This window comes from Tenrec ecaudatus, chromosome 1, assembly GCF_050624435.1.
Source record: "Tenrec ecaudatus isolate mTenEca1 chromosome 1, mTenEca1.hap1, whole genome shotgun sequence".
Classification (NCBI taxonomy): Eukaryota; Metazoa; Chordata; class Mammalia; order Afrosoricida; family Tenrecidae; genus Tenrec; species Tenrec ecaudatus.
In genome coordinates, this window is record NC_134530.1 from 242,953,448 (window position 1) to 242,969,616 (window position 16,169).

The 16,169-nt window shown below is 40.9% G+C and overlaps 1 pseudogene; it reads left to right on the top strand.

Annotated features, from left to right (window-relative positions):
* Positions 1–7,078: 7,078 nt before the first annotated feature.
* LOC142439925 (DENN domain-containing protein 10 pseudogene) lies at positions 7,079–8,783 on the top strand (annotated as a pseudogene).
* The last annotated feature ends 7,386 nt before the right edge of the window (positions 8,784–16,169 follow it).

Here is a 16,169-nt window from a genome sequence, read left to right on the forward strand (position 1 = left end):
ATTCTAATGGGTCCTTAAATTTATGTTCTTGTAAAATATGTACCATAGTTTTATGTATGTATTTGTCGTGTTTTAAAAAATTATCATTGAATTATATTGTAAACATAGCTGTGTTTTTTGCTTTTTGTGTTTTTCAGATGTATCCTTGCTTTTTAGTTTCTTGCTGCATAGTATTTCCTGCTTTAATTCTCATAGGGATCAAGACTCCTGGATTGCTTGCAGCTATAAAGAAGGGTCCAGGAAATGCTATTGTGTATGCTTTCTTATGAACTTGTTGGATAACATTTTTGGGTTTATATCTAAGAGTGGGTTTACTGAGTCAGGAAACCAAGCATAGTTTTAGTTTTAAAAATAGTTTTGTTGGCATATAATTTGAATATCATGCAATTAAATAAGTCAGTCCTAGTACGAAGAGTGTGCAGTCATCACCACAGTTAATTTCAGAACATTGTTTTCTTTCTCAACTCATTGTTTTGGCCCTCTGTTTATCTCAAACCTTCCCTGCCAAGTCTCTGGGTAATTATTAATCTAGTTACTGTCCCTATAGCTTTACCTATCCTGGATTTCATACAGAGAAAATCATATAAAAAAGAACAAGAAACAAAGACCCCCCTCAAAAAATGATAAAATAAACCAGAGATTAATCTCAATAGAAAAGAAGGCAGCAAATATTTAAAACAGAAACCACTTTAATATGGGTCAAAAGGGAGATGGAATGACAGGGTGCTCATTGACTCGAACTGCATCTCCCATCATTGACTTTACCAAGCTCTCTGTTTGAGATCATCCCTGGACAATGGGCAGAGGGGATTCACCGGAGGCTTAACTCATGTGGCAATTCTTAAAATGGATTCTGGGATTCCACCATTATCTATACTCTTCTGCAAACTGGTGTCACAACTTAAGCTCTGATACTGTTCCTGCCTTTGGATTTAGATTTTATTATATACCACCCTTGGATCATACAGGCTGGTGTGCTTCTTCCATGTGGACTTGATGCCTCACATTGCTGCTAATTTTGCAGAAAAGCCTTTAAGACCCTAGATGCTATTCTTTATGTTAGCCATTCACCGTCTAACTTCTTTAGCACATCTTGCTATAGCACCTATATCTTCAGTGACCTCTTCATGAGGGAGAGCATCAATCATGGCCATGTCATATGAATTAATTATTCTTAGATTAGGACTACAATTAAGCATAAGCCCACAATATAATAATATACCTATTATTTATATGTACCTCTGATTCACTTTAGAAACATTATTGACATTTTATGCTAGAGCACATTACCAAGCATCTCCCTGATGCATAAGGTAATTCCATTGATATTATATTAATTTAGTGGATGGTATAGAATTTGAAACACTAGAAAGGGAAACTGTATATCAACACAGGTAATTTTGTTAAACACAGGAAAGTTCTTTCTTAAGTGGCAGTTCCAGTATCCACTTTAACCAGTTGATGTCCCTTTCTTTTTTTAGTATTTTATTTTTGCCTATTGTTTTTGTTTCAGTTTGATTTTTATGACTCCTGGCAAGTTAGAACACTTCTTCATATATTTATGTCATTTTTACCTATTGCGTTTCCAGTCTTATCTTGTTGAACTTTCCTTCTTTAGCTTTTAAAAATATTAGTCTTTCATAGGTTTAGATGCTATAACACTTGTCTCAGTCTGTCAGCAACTTGTTACTACTGAATGAATTCCTTCATTAATTAGAAAACTTTCATCTTAATGAAATAAAGCTGCCAATTTTAGCTTCATTATTTATGGATGAGGGGTATTATTTAAGAAGAAATCTCCCACCTGTAGAGCCCAGAGATACTCTTATATACAATTTTATATTGGTTGTATCATTTTTTCACTTAGTGTTTTAATATTTTAATATAGAGTATAAGGTAGAGACTGCTTAATTTTTAATTTATAAATGAACTGATTTTCCCAGCCCCATAAATTAAGTGATCTATCTTCTTCATGAGTTTGTGCTCCCACCTTCAACATGTATCAAGTGCACACACACACTTTCTCACATTCTTTATATCTGTCCCATTGATCTATTTGTCTGCTCTTAATGCAGAAATTTTTGTTCTGAATTATAGGACTTTGTAACTATATCTGTTAGTATTCAGTGCTCCATAATTGGCATTTGTATTTTTACCCAGATAGGTTTTTTTAACCTCAGAATTTGCTTCCTATTTCTACCTTCTTTCATGTGAAGTATCTATTCATAATCTTTGACCATTTTTATTTTGCCATCTTGAATTTTGTCTTATCATTTGACTCAGAGTTTATATCATATAGAAAGCAACCCTTGCCCATCTATTAATTCAATAATTGTTTTGTTCTGAACATCAAATTAGTAGTTAGATAACTGTTATAAAAGTAAAAAAATGTAATTTACTGATGAGTGATTATGTCTATATGAGGGAAGGTAAAAAGTATCGCTGGTAGGGTTTCAGTTCATACATCCAGGGGTTTATTTCAAAAAAAATATGTTTATACCTGACTGCAATCCATGCATGGTTATAGACAAGTTCTCTCGGTAATACACTTGTCTTAATCTCATTAAGTGCTACACACACACACACACACACAATGTCCAATCACACAATCAAAGCAGTGGTTTTAGGTGGTCTCTTGGGACAAGCATGTCAACTCAGAAGATTAAGGCACCTGTTTTTTCTGGATTCCTAAGGTATCATGTTGATATATTTTCTCAAAGGTCATAGAACAGTCATGGGTGTGTTCTGTGAGGAAGGTTTAAGAAAATGGAAAACTGTATTGGTCAGATAAAGGGCAGTTTTTCTCAGTTGTGACATGCACCTGCTCATTCTTTAATGGTTACACGGGTTGTCTTACGGGCATGTCATTAGTGTTGCACTCCATCCATCCATCCTACAGCCACGATCTTGCAAGTTCAGACATTCTTTTTGAAGCCCAAACTAAGAGAACATGGAAAAGTAACATGCTTTGAGTTCCTTGGGAATGTCAAACTTGTCTCTTTGTTGGAGTGTAGATTGAAGGGAGCAGAATTCTTTGGAGAAGGATTAGAGAGATGGAAACCCTACCTTCAAGAGCGTATAGACTGAGATGGAGGATATGTCAAGAACCAATAGCTTCATGTTGTGATATTTTTCTTTAATTATGGTTTCTATGACATTTTTAACAATACTTGTAGACATATCTGTGCATCTGTGTGTATACAAATGTGTGCTGAGAGAAGAGGATGGCAATTGAGCCACCAAAGGTTAGTACTTGAGGATGTAGCCATTTCAATCAAGGGCTCAGAAAAAAATCACTATTTTGCCCAAGTTTCCACAGCTCCTTATCGGCAGATTCAGAACTGGACCTCAGGGTCCCTGACACGCCACCAATGCCCTTTTTGGCACACTGTATGGCCTGTCCTTCCATTTGTGTGTGTGTGTGTGTTAGTTGACAACTTACTGCAGAGTAGCAGGAGAATGAGAGAGCTGGTTTGGGGGAGGAGACAGTCCACGAGGGAGTGACAACTTGGTGGGGGAGGCAGTCAGACCCTAAGTAGAAACATTGCCTCTTTCACAGATTTCAGCTGCAGTATTTCATTTTTTTTTTTGCTACACATTTTTTCTTTGTGTGTCTTTTTTATGGCAGCTGTGTCCCCCACAGCCTCTGGCTGCTAATAACAGAGCCCAGAGCTATGCAGTAAGTAGTAGCAGACCATAAGAGCACCCCAGGAGAGCAGCCCAACTGTAGAGTCTGCCTGGCTCCTACCTGCTGAGGGTCTGCCTGGGTGTTTGGGGCAGGTGCTGCCCAGGTCTTGGGAAGAAAATCTGTCCTTTCCTGGAGGAGTGAATTCCACAAAGGTCTGCAAAATAGAGGGCTTGATGGGAAAGGCAGTCTAGTAGAAATAGTTGTTCTCTGAGAAGCAGACACTAGTCCTGAAGAAGAGAGAGGAAGGAGGTGGTGGGTGTGAGAGTCCCGTGTTCATAGGAGGCTACAAATTGGTGCAGGGGGAATTTTCAGGGAACAACATTAAGGAGGCTGTCTTGAAGCTCTGGGGGATTGGAGTTGATGGTTACCATCAATAAATAACTAACTAATAAATGAAGAATAATCATATCACAACTGCCACTAACATCTTCACTGTTTATTGAGAATTGGTATATTGCAGGCACTACCATAATTGTTTTACATGAGTGATTTCACTTAACATCTACCTCATCTACAGAGGGGAGAAAGGCACGGTTTCCTGCTCTGTAACAAGTTAGCCTTGAAAACTCACAGAGCAGCCTATAGGATCGCTATGAAGTGGCAACAACTCAATGGCAGGGAGTTCTGGATTGGGGGCCTGTAGGGATTGAAAGGTGCCCTGGTCAAGTAGTGCATTACATGTTGGCCTGCTGACCCCACCCCATGGCTGATAGTTTGAAACCATCAAATGCTCCTTTGGAGATAGATGAGGCTTTCTACTTTCATAAAAAAGCCACAGGGGCAGTTCTACCTTGTCCAGAAGGGTCTCTATGTTAGAAGTGACTCAATGGCAGAGGGTTTGTTTTTGGTTTTGGATAGGGTTAATTAAGTTTCGATCTGTTAACATCTATCGGCCTTCTATTTGTCAAACTTAGGTCAACCCTGTTCTTCCTCTAACATTCACTTGGTATAAACAATTTTGAGGAAAAAAACACAAGTTTTCTTTTGTATCTGGCAATGTTTCTTTTTATCCACACCCCAGTAATCATGCTTTACTCATCTCCGTGTTACCACTTCCCATTCACCCTCTCCCACCCTGCCCACAGCCCCAAACAAGCGAATGCAGCCCAAATCAAAGCAGCAACAACGAAAACGAAGCTTACTCTTGTGTCTGCCACAGACATAAGCTGCCACATTGGTTTATGCTTTTGCAATGACACCAGCCAGCCAGTGTCAGGGAGAGATGCGAGAAAGAGATCCAGAAGTCCAAGACACACATTTGCCTTCCAATCCAGTCACTTACTGTTTCTAAATTCTTATGCTTCCATTTCCATATGTGTAAACCAGGCGTAATAAGATTTACTCATATGGTTGCTGCAGACATCAAGGAGCCTGTTGTGAATGTCCTCTTCACACGAATGAATTATAAGAAGGGGCTTCAAAAAGTTTGTGGGAAATGGAATGAAAAGTTAATAGAATTTCCCCAGAAATTTAAAAATGTCCCCCTCCCCCATATAGAAATACTGTAATGGTTATTCATTAATATTTAGTGAACCTAACATGATGTGCACCCTGAAACATGTTTCACCCTCTGTCTGTTTAAGTTCCCTGTCTTACTGCCCCACTCATGACCATCTATATTATCCGGCCTTATTTTGTAACTAAGGTCCCTTTGTGCTGCAAAAAAGTTATTATGAGGTATGAGACTATTAACCGAAAAGTTGGTGGCTGAGACCCAATCAATAGCACTGTTGAAGAAAGGATTGGCTATCTGCTTCATCATTACAGCCAACGGAACCCCATGGATCTAAGTTCTTCTGTGTAGCACTTGGGGTCCCATGAACTGGAACTGAGTCGATGGCAAGGGATGTGGTTTTCGGTTTTGAATGCTGAAACTAGAGTCCGCATGGGCAATAGCAGCAATCAGGTCTTACTCATCCCTGGACTACCACTTCCCAGCCCCCCGCCCCCACCATAACCAGAAATAAGATGATGGTTAGCACACTTGGTTTCTAAGCTTTGTAAAGTTTAAAGTTCAGCTATACCCAGAGATGCCTTCAACCAGTGGTTCTCAACCTTCCTAGTGCCACGACCCTTTAATACAGTTCCTCATGTTGTGGTGACCTCCAACCATAATATTGTTTTCGTTGCTGCTTCATCACTCTATTTTTGCTACTGTTTATGAATCAGGAAACCCCTGTGAATGGGTCATTCGACTCCCAAAGAGGTTGCAACCCACAGGTTGAGAATCATTGTCTTAGATGAAAGACCTGGTGATTTATTAAAAAAAAAATCAGCCATCGACAATCCCATGGAATACAGTTATTTTCTGACACACAAGCACTTGTTATGAGTCAGAATCAACTCTACTCCAAAGCCAACTCAGTGCCATCAAGTCAATTCTGACTCATAGGGACCCTATAGGACATGGTAGACCTGCCTCTGTGTGTTTCTGACATGGTAACCCTTTATAAGTAATCTTTATCCCTTGGAGCAGCTGATGGCTTTGAACTGCTGACCTTGAGGGTGGCCACCCCAAACATAACCACTATAGCACCACAGCTTCTGGTGTTAGCCCTACAGGAACTAGTATATTATAACCAATGTAAAATGAATACATACATACATCTCAGGAATCAAGTGTTTGCATATCTGGGATCCAAGTGAGTGACTGAAACAGAGTAGCTGCTTACAAAGTATTTACTAAGTGAATAACATGAGTGATGGGTATTTCCCTAAGGAAATATATCTTGACTGGATGACAAAGCTGGGTCAACAGAGGAGAAACGGCAATTTATAAATGGTAAGCAAGAAGAAGGGCATTTTCTAGTTTGCAGGGTTCGTTCCCCAACTCAAAGGCCAGGAGGTGGAATACGTGGCTTGCAAGTTCGATTCTTGCTCTAGAATTTTATGACTCCATAAAGTGTGTTAACTAGCCCAACGATTTAATATGCAAGAAGTTCAACTTAAACTCTAAAATACCACTTTTTAATTTTTCTCAAAGCTGGAACTATTTCTCCCTAATTACTCATGTTTTATGTATTTTGAAAAGATAAAACAGGGACAAAAACCAGTAGCAGCATCTGCTCTCCACATTTCTCTCCCTCTGACGTCCTTAGGACATTTTCTTCTCTGCTATTTCTTTCTCTTCCCCTCCCCCCAAATCACATACATCTGAGAATTAAAGGGCAAATGCTTCATGTACTCCTAAGTGGCTTTCTGGGGTGCCCGTGAATTAAGATAGGTGAGGAAGAAGGCTGGAATGAGGCCCCTGCTCCAGGTGGGACAGCACAAAGACCTAGCAAGCAGGGAGTCCTGGGCTTTCTCTGAGCAAGAGAAATCTATTGAGTCACAGCAACACAGTCCCAGTGAACTGCCTCCATCCTTGACTTGCTCTTTGGTGTTTCTATTATGGGAGATTCATTCTCCAATCAATCAGAAAAGAAGATTCAGTTCAGCCAAGGCCCCGAGTTCCTGGTTGGGATATGTGTCCAAGAAGAATCCAGGAAAGGGTGTGCTAAGCAGGTTCAGAGAGAAGTCAAACAAATTTGTAACAGAAACTTCTTTTGATGAAGCATCAGTGCCACATCCCTAGGACTGTTAAAAATCGAACCATTTCTGCTCAGCTGATTCTGACTCATGGTGACCCCATGTGTGTCAAAATAGACCCGTGCTCGATGTGGTTCACAATGGCAGATATGCAGACATAGACCCCCAGGCCCTTCTTCCAAGGTGCCTTTAGGTGGATATAAACTCCAACCTTTCAGTTAGTGGTCAAGCACATTAACCATTTGCATTACCCAGGACTTTCTGGAGGTGATTCCTAGCATGCTACTCCACAGCCTGTGGCAATGGTGGCTGTGGCAGATGGCCAGGCAATTCATGCTTGCTTAGAATTAGGCTGACCATGGCCAGCCATCCACCGAGGAAAGGACACAGACGGAGAGGTTCAGTGGCTGTGGTGTCCTCCTTCTCTGACAGTCTCTCTAAGGAACCTGTTGATAAGAAAATACTGTTTTACAAATGAAAACCAACCTCTCCATCCCTTCCTCTCTGGTCAGTAAGTACTAAAGGACATGGTTTTATAACCCAATAGTTGAGGTTCCAGATTCTTCACTTTTGAAAAAGGCGACTCATTTTTCAATTGCTCTGATTGCCAAAGTTTTTGCCCAGAGAAGTATGCTTTCTTCACTAGGATCTTATGTGGATTGTATTTGAAACATGGGGACACAGTTAAAATGATGGAGGGTCACCATATATACTCGACTATAAGCTGAACCGAATATCAGCCAAGGCACCTAATTTCATCACAAAAGCTGCATAAAAATGTGCTGAAAAAACTTGGCTTATAAACGAGTATATACGGTATATTGAAGTTCTCACAAATGGAATATGCCAGAGTTAAGAAAATGGCTTCTTTTTCAGCTAGGACGCTGAAGTCTGAAAACAAAACCTTGAAGACTCCATTAAAAATACTGTATCTAAGTTTGAATGGAAACGTTTTTTCTTAAACACAGCTAAAGAAAAGAATTATCTATCATCTCAAAATAGTTGCTGTTCAGGGGTTTAAGAGGATGCTGGCTGCCTTGGTGAGGCACCGACAGGAGAGGATCACTTCCCACGCTTACATACACCTCAGCACCAATGAGCTGGAAGCTCTGCACATGCACAGGTTATGTCACTGCCCATGTAGTCTTGGACATGAGCGGTAGACCAGCCCCCTATGATGCTTTTATGATCTGACAGGTAGTGAGGTCACCATCATGTCGTTTGCAAAGAGGGTATGACAGTGGCAATTTGCATGGAGAAATTTGTCAGCTGATTGCCCGGCTTGCCGAAGACCCTAAGTCAGCCACGTATTTAGGACATTTCCCTTAAATCAAGAGAACGCTTGACCAACCCAGCAGCATTTGAAGAAGTTTTAGGCCATAGTGGAAAGCCAGCTCTCCATTGTGAAGCACTGAATCGGAGACGATTTCCATCAGTCACAGAAATCTCCCTGCCCCATCTGGCAGCAGCTGGACACATGCGGAACAATCTGTGTGACAGACAGAAAGTGTCACTGATGGTGGCTGAGAGCCCCCCCTCAGACTTGGATTTCCCATGTCAGACATAAAACACTGAAAATAACACAGAGATTGTTCTATTTTTAGGGATTTGTTTCCAAGTTTTGAAATTTGACCTTGAAAACATCGACACACATGTGGAAACCCATCTAAATTTCCTCTGTCTGGTTAGTGCTCTGCCTGTTGTCCATGGTGGCCTCAGTGCTGTCCTGACCATGTAGAGCGTTGCCGGGCCCATGCCCCAGAGCAGGAGAAAAGCTCAGTTGTGTTCTGGGATGTCACAGCAGTCCCACACATCGTCACGACCCTCTTTCCACGGATCTCACTGCATCCCACAAACTCCTCACTTACTTTCAGAAACCTGTTTGATATGTTGCTTCAGATTCTTCTGGGTAGAACTTTAATTTCTATTGAAGAACTTTATTTTCTGAGGGAAACGGTGACATTTCTTGTAGAACTGTGTAGATCATTCAAAAGACAGTGCAGTTACACTTTCTTGTAAAAAATATTTTTTCATCTTGGCCCTTGATCATTTGTCTATGAATGTTTGAATACATTTCATTCTTGAGAAGATGACTTTTAACAATTCCTACTTATGCTCACCCGGAGGTAAACATTTGGCCAATGAAAGCCATGGGTACTCTTTGATTAACCCTGCTGATAGCAATATTCCTTTGAAAAAGATGCTGATCCTTATATGGTAGAGTAAAACCGGAAGCTGGTTTTGAATATAATTGTGTGATTGAAAAGGTGGAATGTTTTGTATGGTTGGCAAGAGAAGGTGAGAAGTAACATCCTCAGGGGCCAATATCAGATGTCATCTTGAAACAACCTCAGCAAAAGGGATCTGACCACTTAGGAAGGTATCTATTCTTGCCTACTGCATACCTTCTCATCGTCAAAGACCTTAAATTGATCAAATAAGCATGTGGATCTAAATGATGTGTTTGTAATTTCACTACATATGCTCATAATCACTATGGAAGATTATTTTTCATATGCATACAACACTGATGGCCTTAAGAACAAACAAACAAAAACCCTCAAGGGCTTAAGTGGAGCAACAAATGTTCCGAGAATGCTGATTGCAACCAATGTACAACTGTGCTTGACACAATGGATGTATGTATGGATTGTGATAAGAGTTGTATGAACCCCCATTAAAATGATTTCAAAAAATAAAAGAAAATGATTAAAAAGACAAACAAACCCCTCAAAACCTTGTCTGTACCAGATATTTCCCTTACTTTTAAGGTTGAACATTTAATAAGAGAAGATAAATAAACAAAGAGTCTTTCCTTCTCCCTCCTTGGGTGTGGCAGGAGAAGATCTGAAATGAGATGTTTACTGAAGCAGACAATTGAAAATTAAATCTGCATTTTATAGAATTGGAAGAGAGAAAAAGAGACTGGGTGCTATTCCAGGCCCGCAAGCATGTGCATATCCAAAGAATTGATTGCCTGCTTGATTTGGGTTTGTCACTTATTAACCTGGTGAAGAGTGGTAAAAGAGCATTCTCTGGTGTTCTGATAAAGCCTCAGGCTGGGGCAGACATACCATCTGTAGTAGTTACATAATCGGTTGTCAAATTGAGACTTAAAAGTGAAGGGGTGGAGTTAAGCCTGTCAATCAGATCACAGCTTGATGGCATCATTTGGAGGTGCTAAGGAGATAAATAATTCATTGGAAGTGGGCTACACTCTCACTCCCTGTGAAATATGTTTGCTGACAAGACACCTGGAGCTATGCTAGAGCCCTGGAGCTGAAGGAGTCATGTGGAGATGCCTGTAAGTGCTGAGATGCCTCTATTGCCACTGGATCCACAAGACTCTCCATCCACTGGCCTGTGAACTTCCTGCATTTGGCATCATTACATGTGTTTCATGAGTCTGAAGAGGAATTTATAGATTGGTATCTGACACATGGGCTAATATCTGACTTACAAACTTGATCTGGACAAGTCTGGGGCATTTTCTCAATATTCAACTGCTTTGTATATAAAGCCCTTTCTTATACACATATGAGTGTCTATGAATTTGTTTCTCTAGTCTACCCGGACTAACACACCATCTCTGGGGCAGACAAACCATCTCCAGGTTTTAGCGGATGTACCTTCTTAGTGATCCTACCTCACCTTCAGCTTAATGCCTGGTCATATTTTGCTCTTTCCTGAAAGCTTTTTCTGTTCCCCTCTCCAATTGGCAGTGGGTTTCAGCAGTGCACTCCAGGCAATCTTGTTTCTTGCTCCTCCTCTGTACTGTAAGGCTTTTCTTATATCGGCAAGATAGGGAGACGGAATCATGGCTATAAAACTAAATGAAATGCACTACCATGGAGGGGATTCCCACTCCCAGTGACCCCATAGGACAAAGTGGAGCTGTCCCCGTGAGTTTCAAACCAAGGCTGTGAATCTCTGTGGAAGCAGAAAGTCTCATCTTCCTCCTGCGGAGCACCTGCTGGGTTGGCCACCCAGCCCATCACCAGGGCCTCTGGAGATATGACAAAATCATGTGGGAGATTGCCAAAAGATTGTTTTTCTTCATAAAACAAAGCATGCAGCATCCCTGAGGTTTAAGTGATGAGCATCATGTATCATTTCTTCTAGCTCACTGTCCAGGGAGCATCTCCCAGGGTCTCCCCCAGTGAGCGAGAAAGCTGACAGGAAGATCCTGCTCGGACTCGGGGGAAGAGCCTGGTGAGGTTTTTTCTCACTCTTTCACCTGCTCCAACAAGCCTTTAAACTTGGATTCCCTTAACACCAGTGGATCTCAACCTTCCTAATGCCACGGCCCTTTAATACAGTTCATGTTGTGGTGACCCCCCAACCCTAAAATTATTTTCATTGCTACTTCATAAGTGTGATTATCCTACTGCTGTGAATCAGGTGACCCCTGATAAAGGGTCCCCACAAAAAGGGTCATGACCCACAGGTTGAGAACCACTGCTTTAAACCTTGGCTCCTTCCTGGAATGCTTTCAACATTTCTGCCTATTAAAAACCTGCTCATTTGTTGGTTTGAACCACACATTTCAGCCCCTCTGGATGATTTCTGGAAGCCCTTGGCTGGAAAACTCTTTCATTCTACCCAAGCCTGTCCCAAATCCATTGTGTTAGCTGCTCACTCAGCCTCCCACACCAACAACTGGACCATTGGTACTTATGCCAGCTTTGCTTTCCCTCGGTGTTTCTAGGTGCTGAAGGGAAAGGACCATACCTCACTCTTAACAGAACTCCTGCCTGAGTCTTTCTTTCTCTTTTCTGTCACGCCTTCTATTTCACTCTTCATCATCTCTTTGATGGATTGTGGGGAAACACTCCTAATTGGCCCCCCTCCCTCCAGGTGCCCTGTTCCATACGTCCATCTTCCACAACTTTCTAAGATGCATATTGATAATGCCTCTCCCCTGCTAAAGTCCTTCAGTGGATTCCTGCTCCTTTTAAATAAAATTGCTACAAACATCCTCTTAACATGACTTCCAGGCCCAGCTCTACCCTCGCCCACAAATCATCTCACTTCCCTGCTATTCTTGAACTCTGTGTAATTGCTCCGATTGTCTGTTATGTTTTCCCCAGGTCTGAATACCAGAAAAACTTCAACACCATCTTTGAATATCCAGTTTCAGTATTACTTCCTTGGGGGAATCTTCCTCTTCCTGTTAATGATTAGCTTTGCGAGTTCTCTATAGAGCACACATTGCATTATGAAGGTCACATGAGATGACAGACATAAAACCTTTAACGTAGTGCTTGGCACTAAGCTTATCTATAAATGCTAGCTATTATGGCTTGATATTATTTTTCTTAAGATCTCTATCAGCAGAATAAGCACTGTTTCATTCTAATGAAGACATGGTTTGTACGTGTATGAATCTATAAAAGCACCCTCCACTATGCTATCACATATCCCAGTATCTAGCAATGTGACCATGACCCCTTTACAAAATAAGAGAAATCATGTTATTCTTTACTATTTTATTCTCAATTTGAAGGGCAAGGCTGTGCAGGCCATTTACTATACATAAAGGAGGTATATACTTACCAGAAGTTTATTTTGGGAATTCTATCTTTGTCCATCCACTCAAGAGACCTCCATTTTCTTGCTCAATACGCTGTCTATTCCATCTTTCAAGGTTGAGTTTACTCCTCATAGGTTTATGAAAAAATCTTTTTATTTGAATTGGGTGAAGATTAAAGAGCAGGTCATCAGCTTCTTTTCAACAGCACATACATATTTTGCTTCATCACCTTGAAGGTAATTCCCTCAACGAAATATCACTTATCCAGCTTCCTCTCAGTGTTCTTATTTCCATTTCACCTTCCTTCCTAACCCAGCTGAACTTTATCCTTGGGTAAATGCTGCTCTTTTTTAAAATCTCAAATGCTTCATCATTCTAAAGTGTGAATATCTCATTATTGTTATATCTCACTCTTTCCTCTCACAGGCCTGTCCATTGTTTGGCTGAAAATTGAGCCACAGGACTGAGTTCAATTCCAGGCCCGAAGGATGGCTGAGAACCATAGTCTTGGGGGTTCCACCAGTCTCTGTCTGACCAGCAAGCCGGGTGTCATTTAAGATTTTGAGTTTTGTTCCACATTTTTCTCCCACTCTATTCAGGACCTTCTATTGTGATCCCTTTCAGAGCAGATTATATTGGTAGCTAGGCCCCAGCTAGTTCTTCTAGCCTCATGATCATGGAGACTGCTTTTCAGATGGTCCACTGGTCCATTGGACTAATTCTTTCCCTGACTTTTCAATTTTATTTACTCTTCTTTCATCCAGACAAATAGACATGAATAACTCTACCTTAGATGACTGCTCACTCGCTTTTGAGACCATGGTCCCTATACACTAAAGTTTGACAGAGGGTGTTTATACATGGACGTTTTACTTTTGTTGCAAATGTGTCCATGGATATGGTGGATATGCTAGTTTGGACAGAAGGCCTCTGCCCAAATGGGTTCTGGCAATTACAATGACCCGTCAGGTGTTCCTTTTACTTCTCAAGCATTTATCAATGTGAGGAGAAGCAGGGACTGAGAGATTAGCTGGATCTCATTGATAGTCTCTCACTAATAAATCTATCAAGCTCCAATGCTGACAGAAAAATGATAATCCTATTCTCTGAGCGCCTTAGATGTTGACTTTCTAGTTTATTTTGGTGATGGCTGAATGTCTGGGTCCCTGACTCCAGAGAGATTCCTGCCTCCTCTTATTATTAGCCTTATAATTCACCCAGATCACTACTTCCATTTTCAAAGGATTTAAAAATGATTGAGATGTTAAATTTTTCCTATTGTACCTGGGCAGAGATAAGCATGCTGTATTGATTGAGTTAATTGGGTTGGGTTTCACAAGACACCAGATTCTTGGTATCCAAGCATAAAATAGGTGGTATCCATATATACCCTGAGTGGCCCAGTGATTCTTACTCACTTACTAAACTAAAGTTTGAGCTCAATGAGCAATGACATATAAAGAAACACCTAATAATCTGCTTTCATAAAGATGACAATCAAGAAAACCTTTAGGAGAAGTTCTGCTTTTAACATAGGGGATGGTTTTTAGTTACCATGGCCATGAAGGGTACCAATGGTGTGGTGTATATACATGATATTTGTGGTTTAAAGGTCTCGTTCTAAATATCTATATTCATTTCTAGCAAATGCTGTACAGATTGGCTAAAGAAAGCATAGAAATTCCATTAGATCTCTCTAGTCTTAATTTATCTATTTAAAGTAATGTTGATCATGCCAATTCCTCGTGAATCTTGACAGGAGATGTTGGAATCAAGTTTTGATTTCCAACTGCCCACCTCAAATAGTGTTGCTTTAGCAGTGCCGAGAAGTTTTATGTCAATTTATTTAAATCTCAAATAAACCCTAAGAAGAATTAAAGATGCGGAAACAAGTTCAGAGAGGCTAAGGACATGATCTAGGGTGCTTCCAAGCAGTAGTTAGAACAGCTGAGGCTTGGATCAGTCTAACTCTTGAGCTCTCTCTGCTAATACAGATTCTGTTTGGACCATAACCACTGTTGCTCTCTTAGGTCTCAGGAGGTCAGGAAAGCTTGAAGAGGTGAAAATGTAGTTTTTATTAATGGAGGAGAAAGATACAAGTTTGGAGCTCACTCTTATTTCCAGTGACTGCCCCGTGCCTGGGATGAGGCTGCCAGTAGACAAGTTCAGTAGATCATAGTGTTGAAAGTCTTAATTGATGCTTACAAGTCACTTGAAAGCTAGGTACTAGAGTCTCTACCTCACATTAAGAGTAAGCACAAAAGGAACTGGAAATAGGGTAGGTCAGAATGTTACTAACTTCTCAGTAAATAGCAAATGTAAAACACAAACAAGCAAATGAATCTCCAGGTCACCAAACCAGTATCTATTGGGGCATGACGCATTTGTCAGGATTATGAAGTGATTCAAGGAAGATCTTTGAAGTGGAATAAGAAGACTCACTCCACTTAGAAGAGTCCAAGACCACAAGGAAAGCAGGGGTGGGTGAGGACAATGGGTGCCCTTTTCTCCACCTTACCTGCATTTATGAAAAGTCATGAGATCATGGTGGCTTGGAGATGAATGTCCCAGAACAGCAGTGTAACTTTGGCATCTAGAAATGAAAGAGCTTATTCAGTCAGGGGAAAGAGGTTGTTGATTCTCACCCTCCCCATTTTTTTTCCCCAGTGGAGAGTGAACTTTGTCTCAATCAGCAGTGGTTGGCAGGCGTGAGCAATGCTTTCACGAACATTTCTGACTTAGCTAAAATTAGTGCAGGGTAATCATGACTTCATATTGCCCAATATAATCTGTTTTGTGAAGAGAAGGGGTGATGCTTTTCAATGCCTTTTTAGCAGCAACATCAAAAAGAACTTGTAATCAACTCCCAATCATCCCTCCTGAGGGAGAGGATACAGATGACACACAACCCCCAAATCCTTTGCAGTTGTCCTTGATTACTGTTTGGATTTCATTGGAATGCAGGTGTTCCTAATATTCTGGAAATTCAGGTCATTTCAAACTCAACACCGAAGGCACAAACAAGACAAAAATAACCCCAGAGGCCTGGAAAGGCTGTACAACTCTCTCCAGAGGGAGTAGGGATGGAATCCTTCCCAGCTGGCCCTGGGATGACAAAGGGAGTCCATAACTGGTACAGCCACGCAAGGAATCCTCCCATAAATGACATGGCGGGCACCTCGTGTGCTATAAGCAAATGGAAGGTGGTTTGCTTTTAATGAAATTGCCAACCTATAAAGAGAACGCAGGATAAAGAAATAAGGAACTGCTGCTTCAGTGATGCTGAAGAAACCTAATAATTTCAAAATCAGTTGTCTTAGGCATTCCCTTGCTATGTGATCTTGGAAAGATGACTGAAGTGTCTTTGAGCCAGTTCCCACATGGATCAAAGGGTACACTAATGCTTACCCTGGTTCTCAT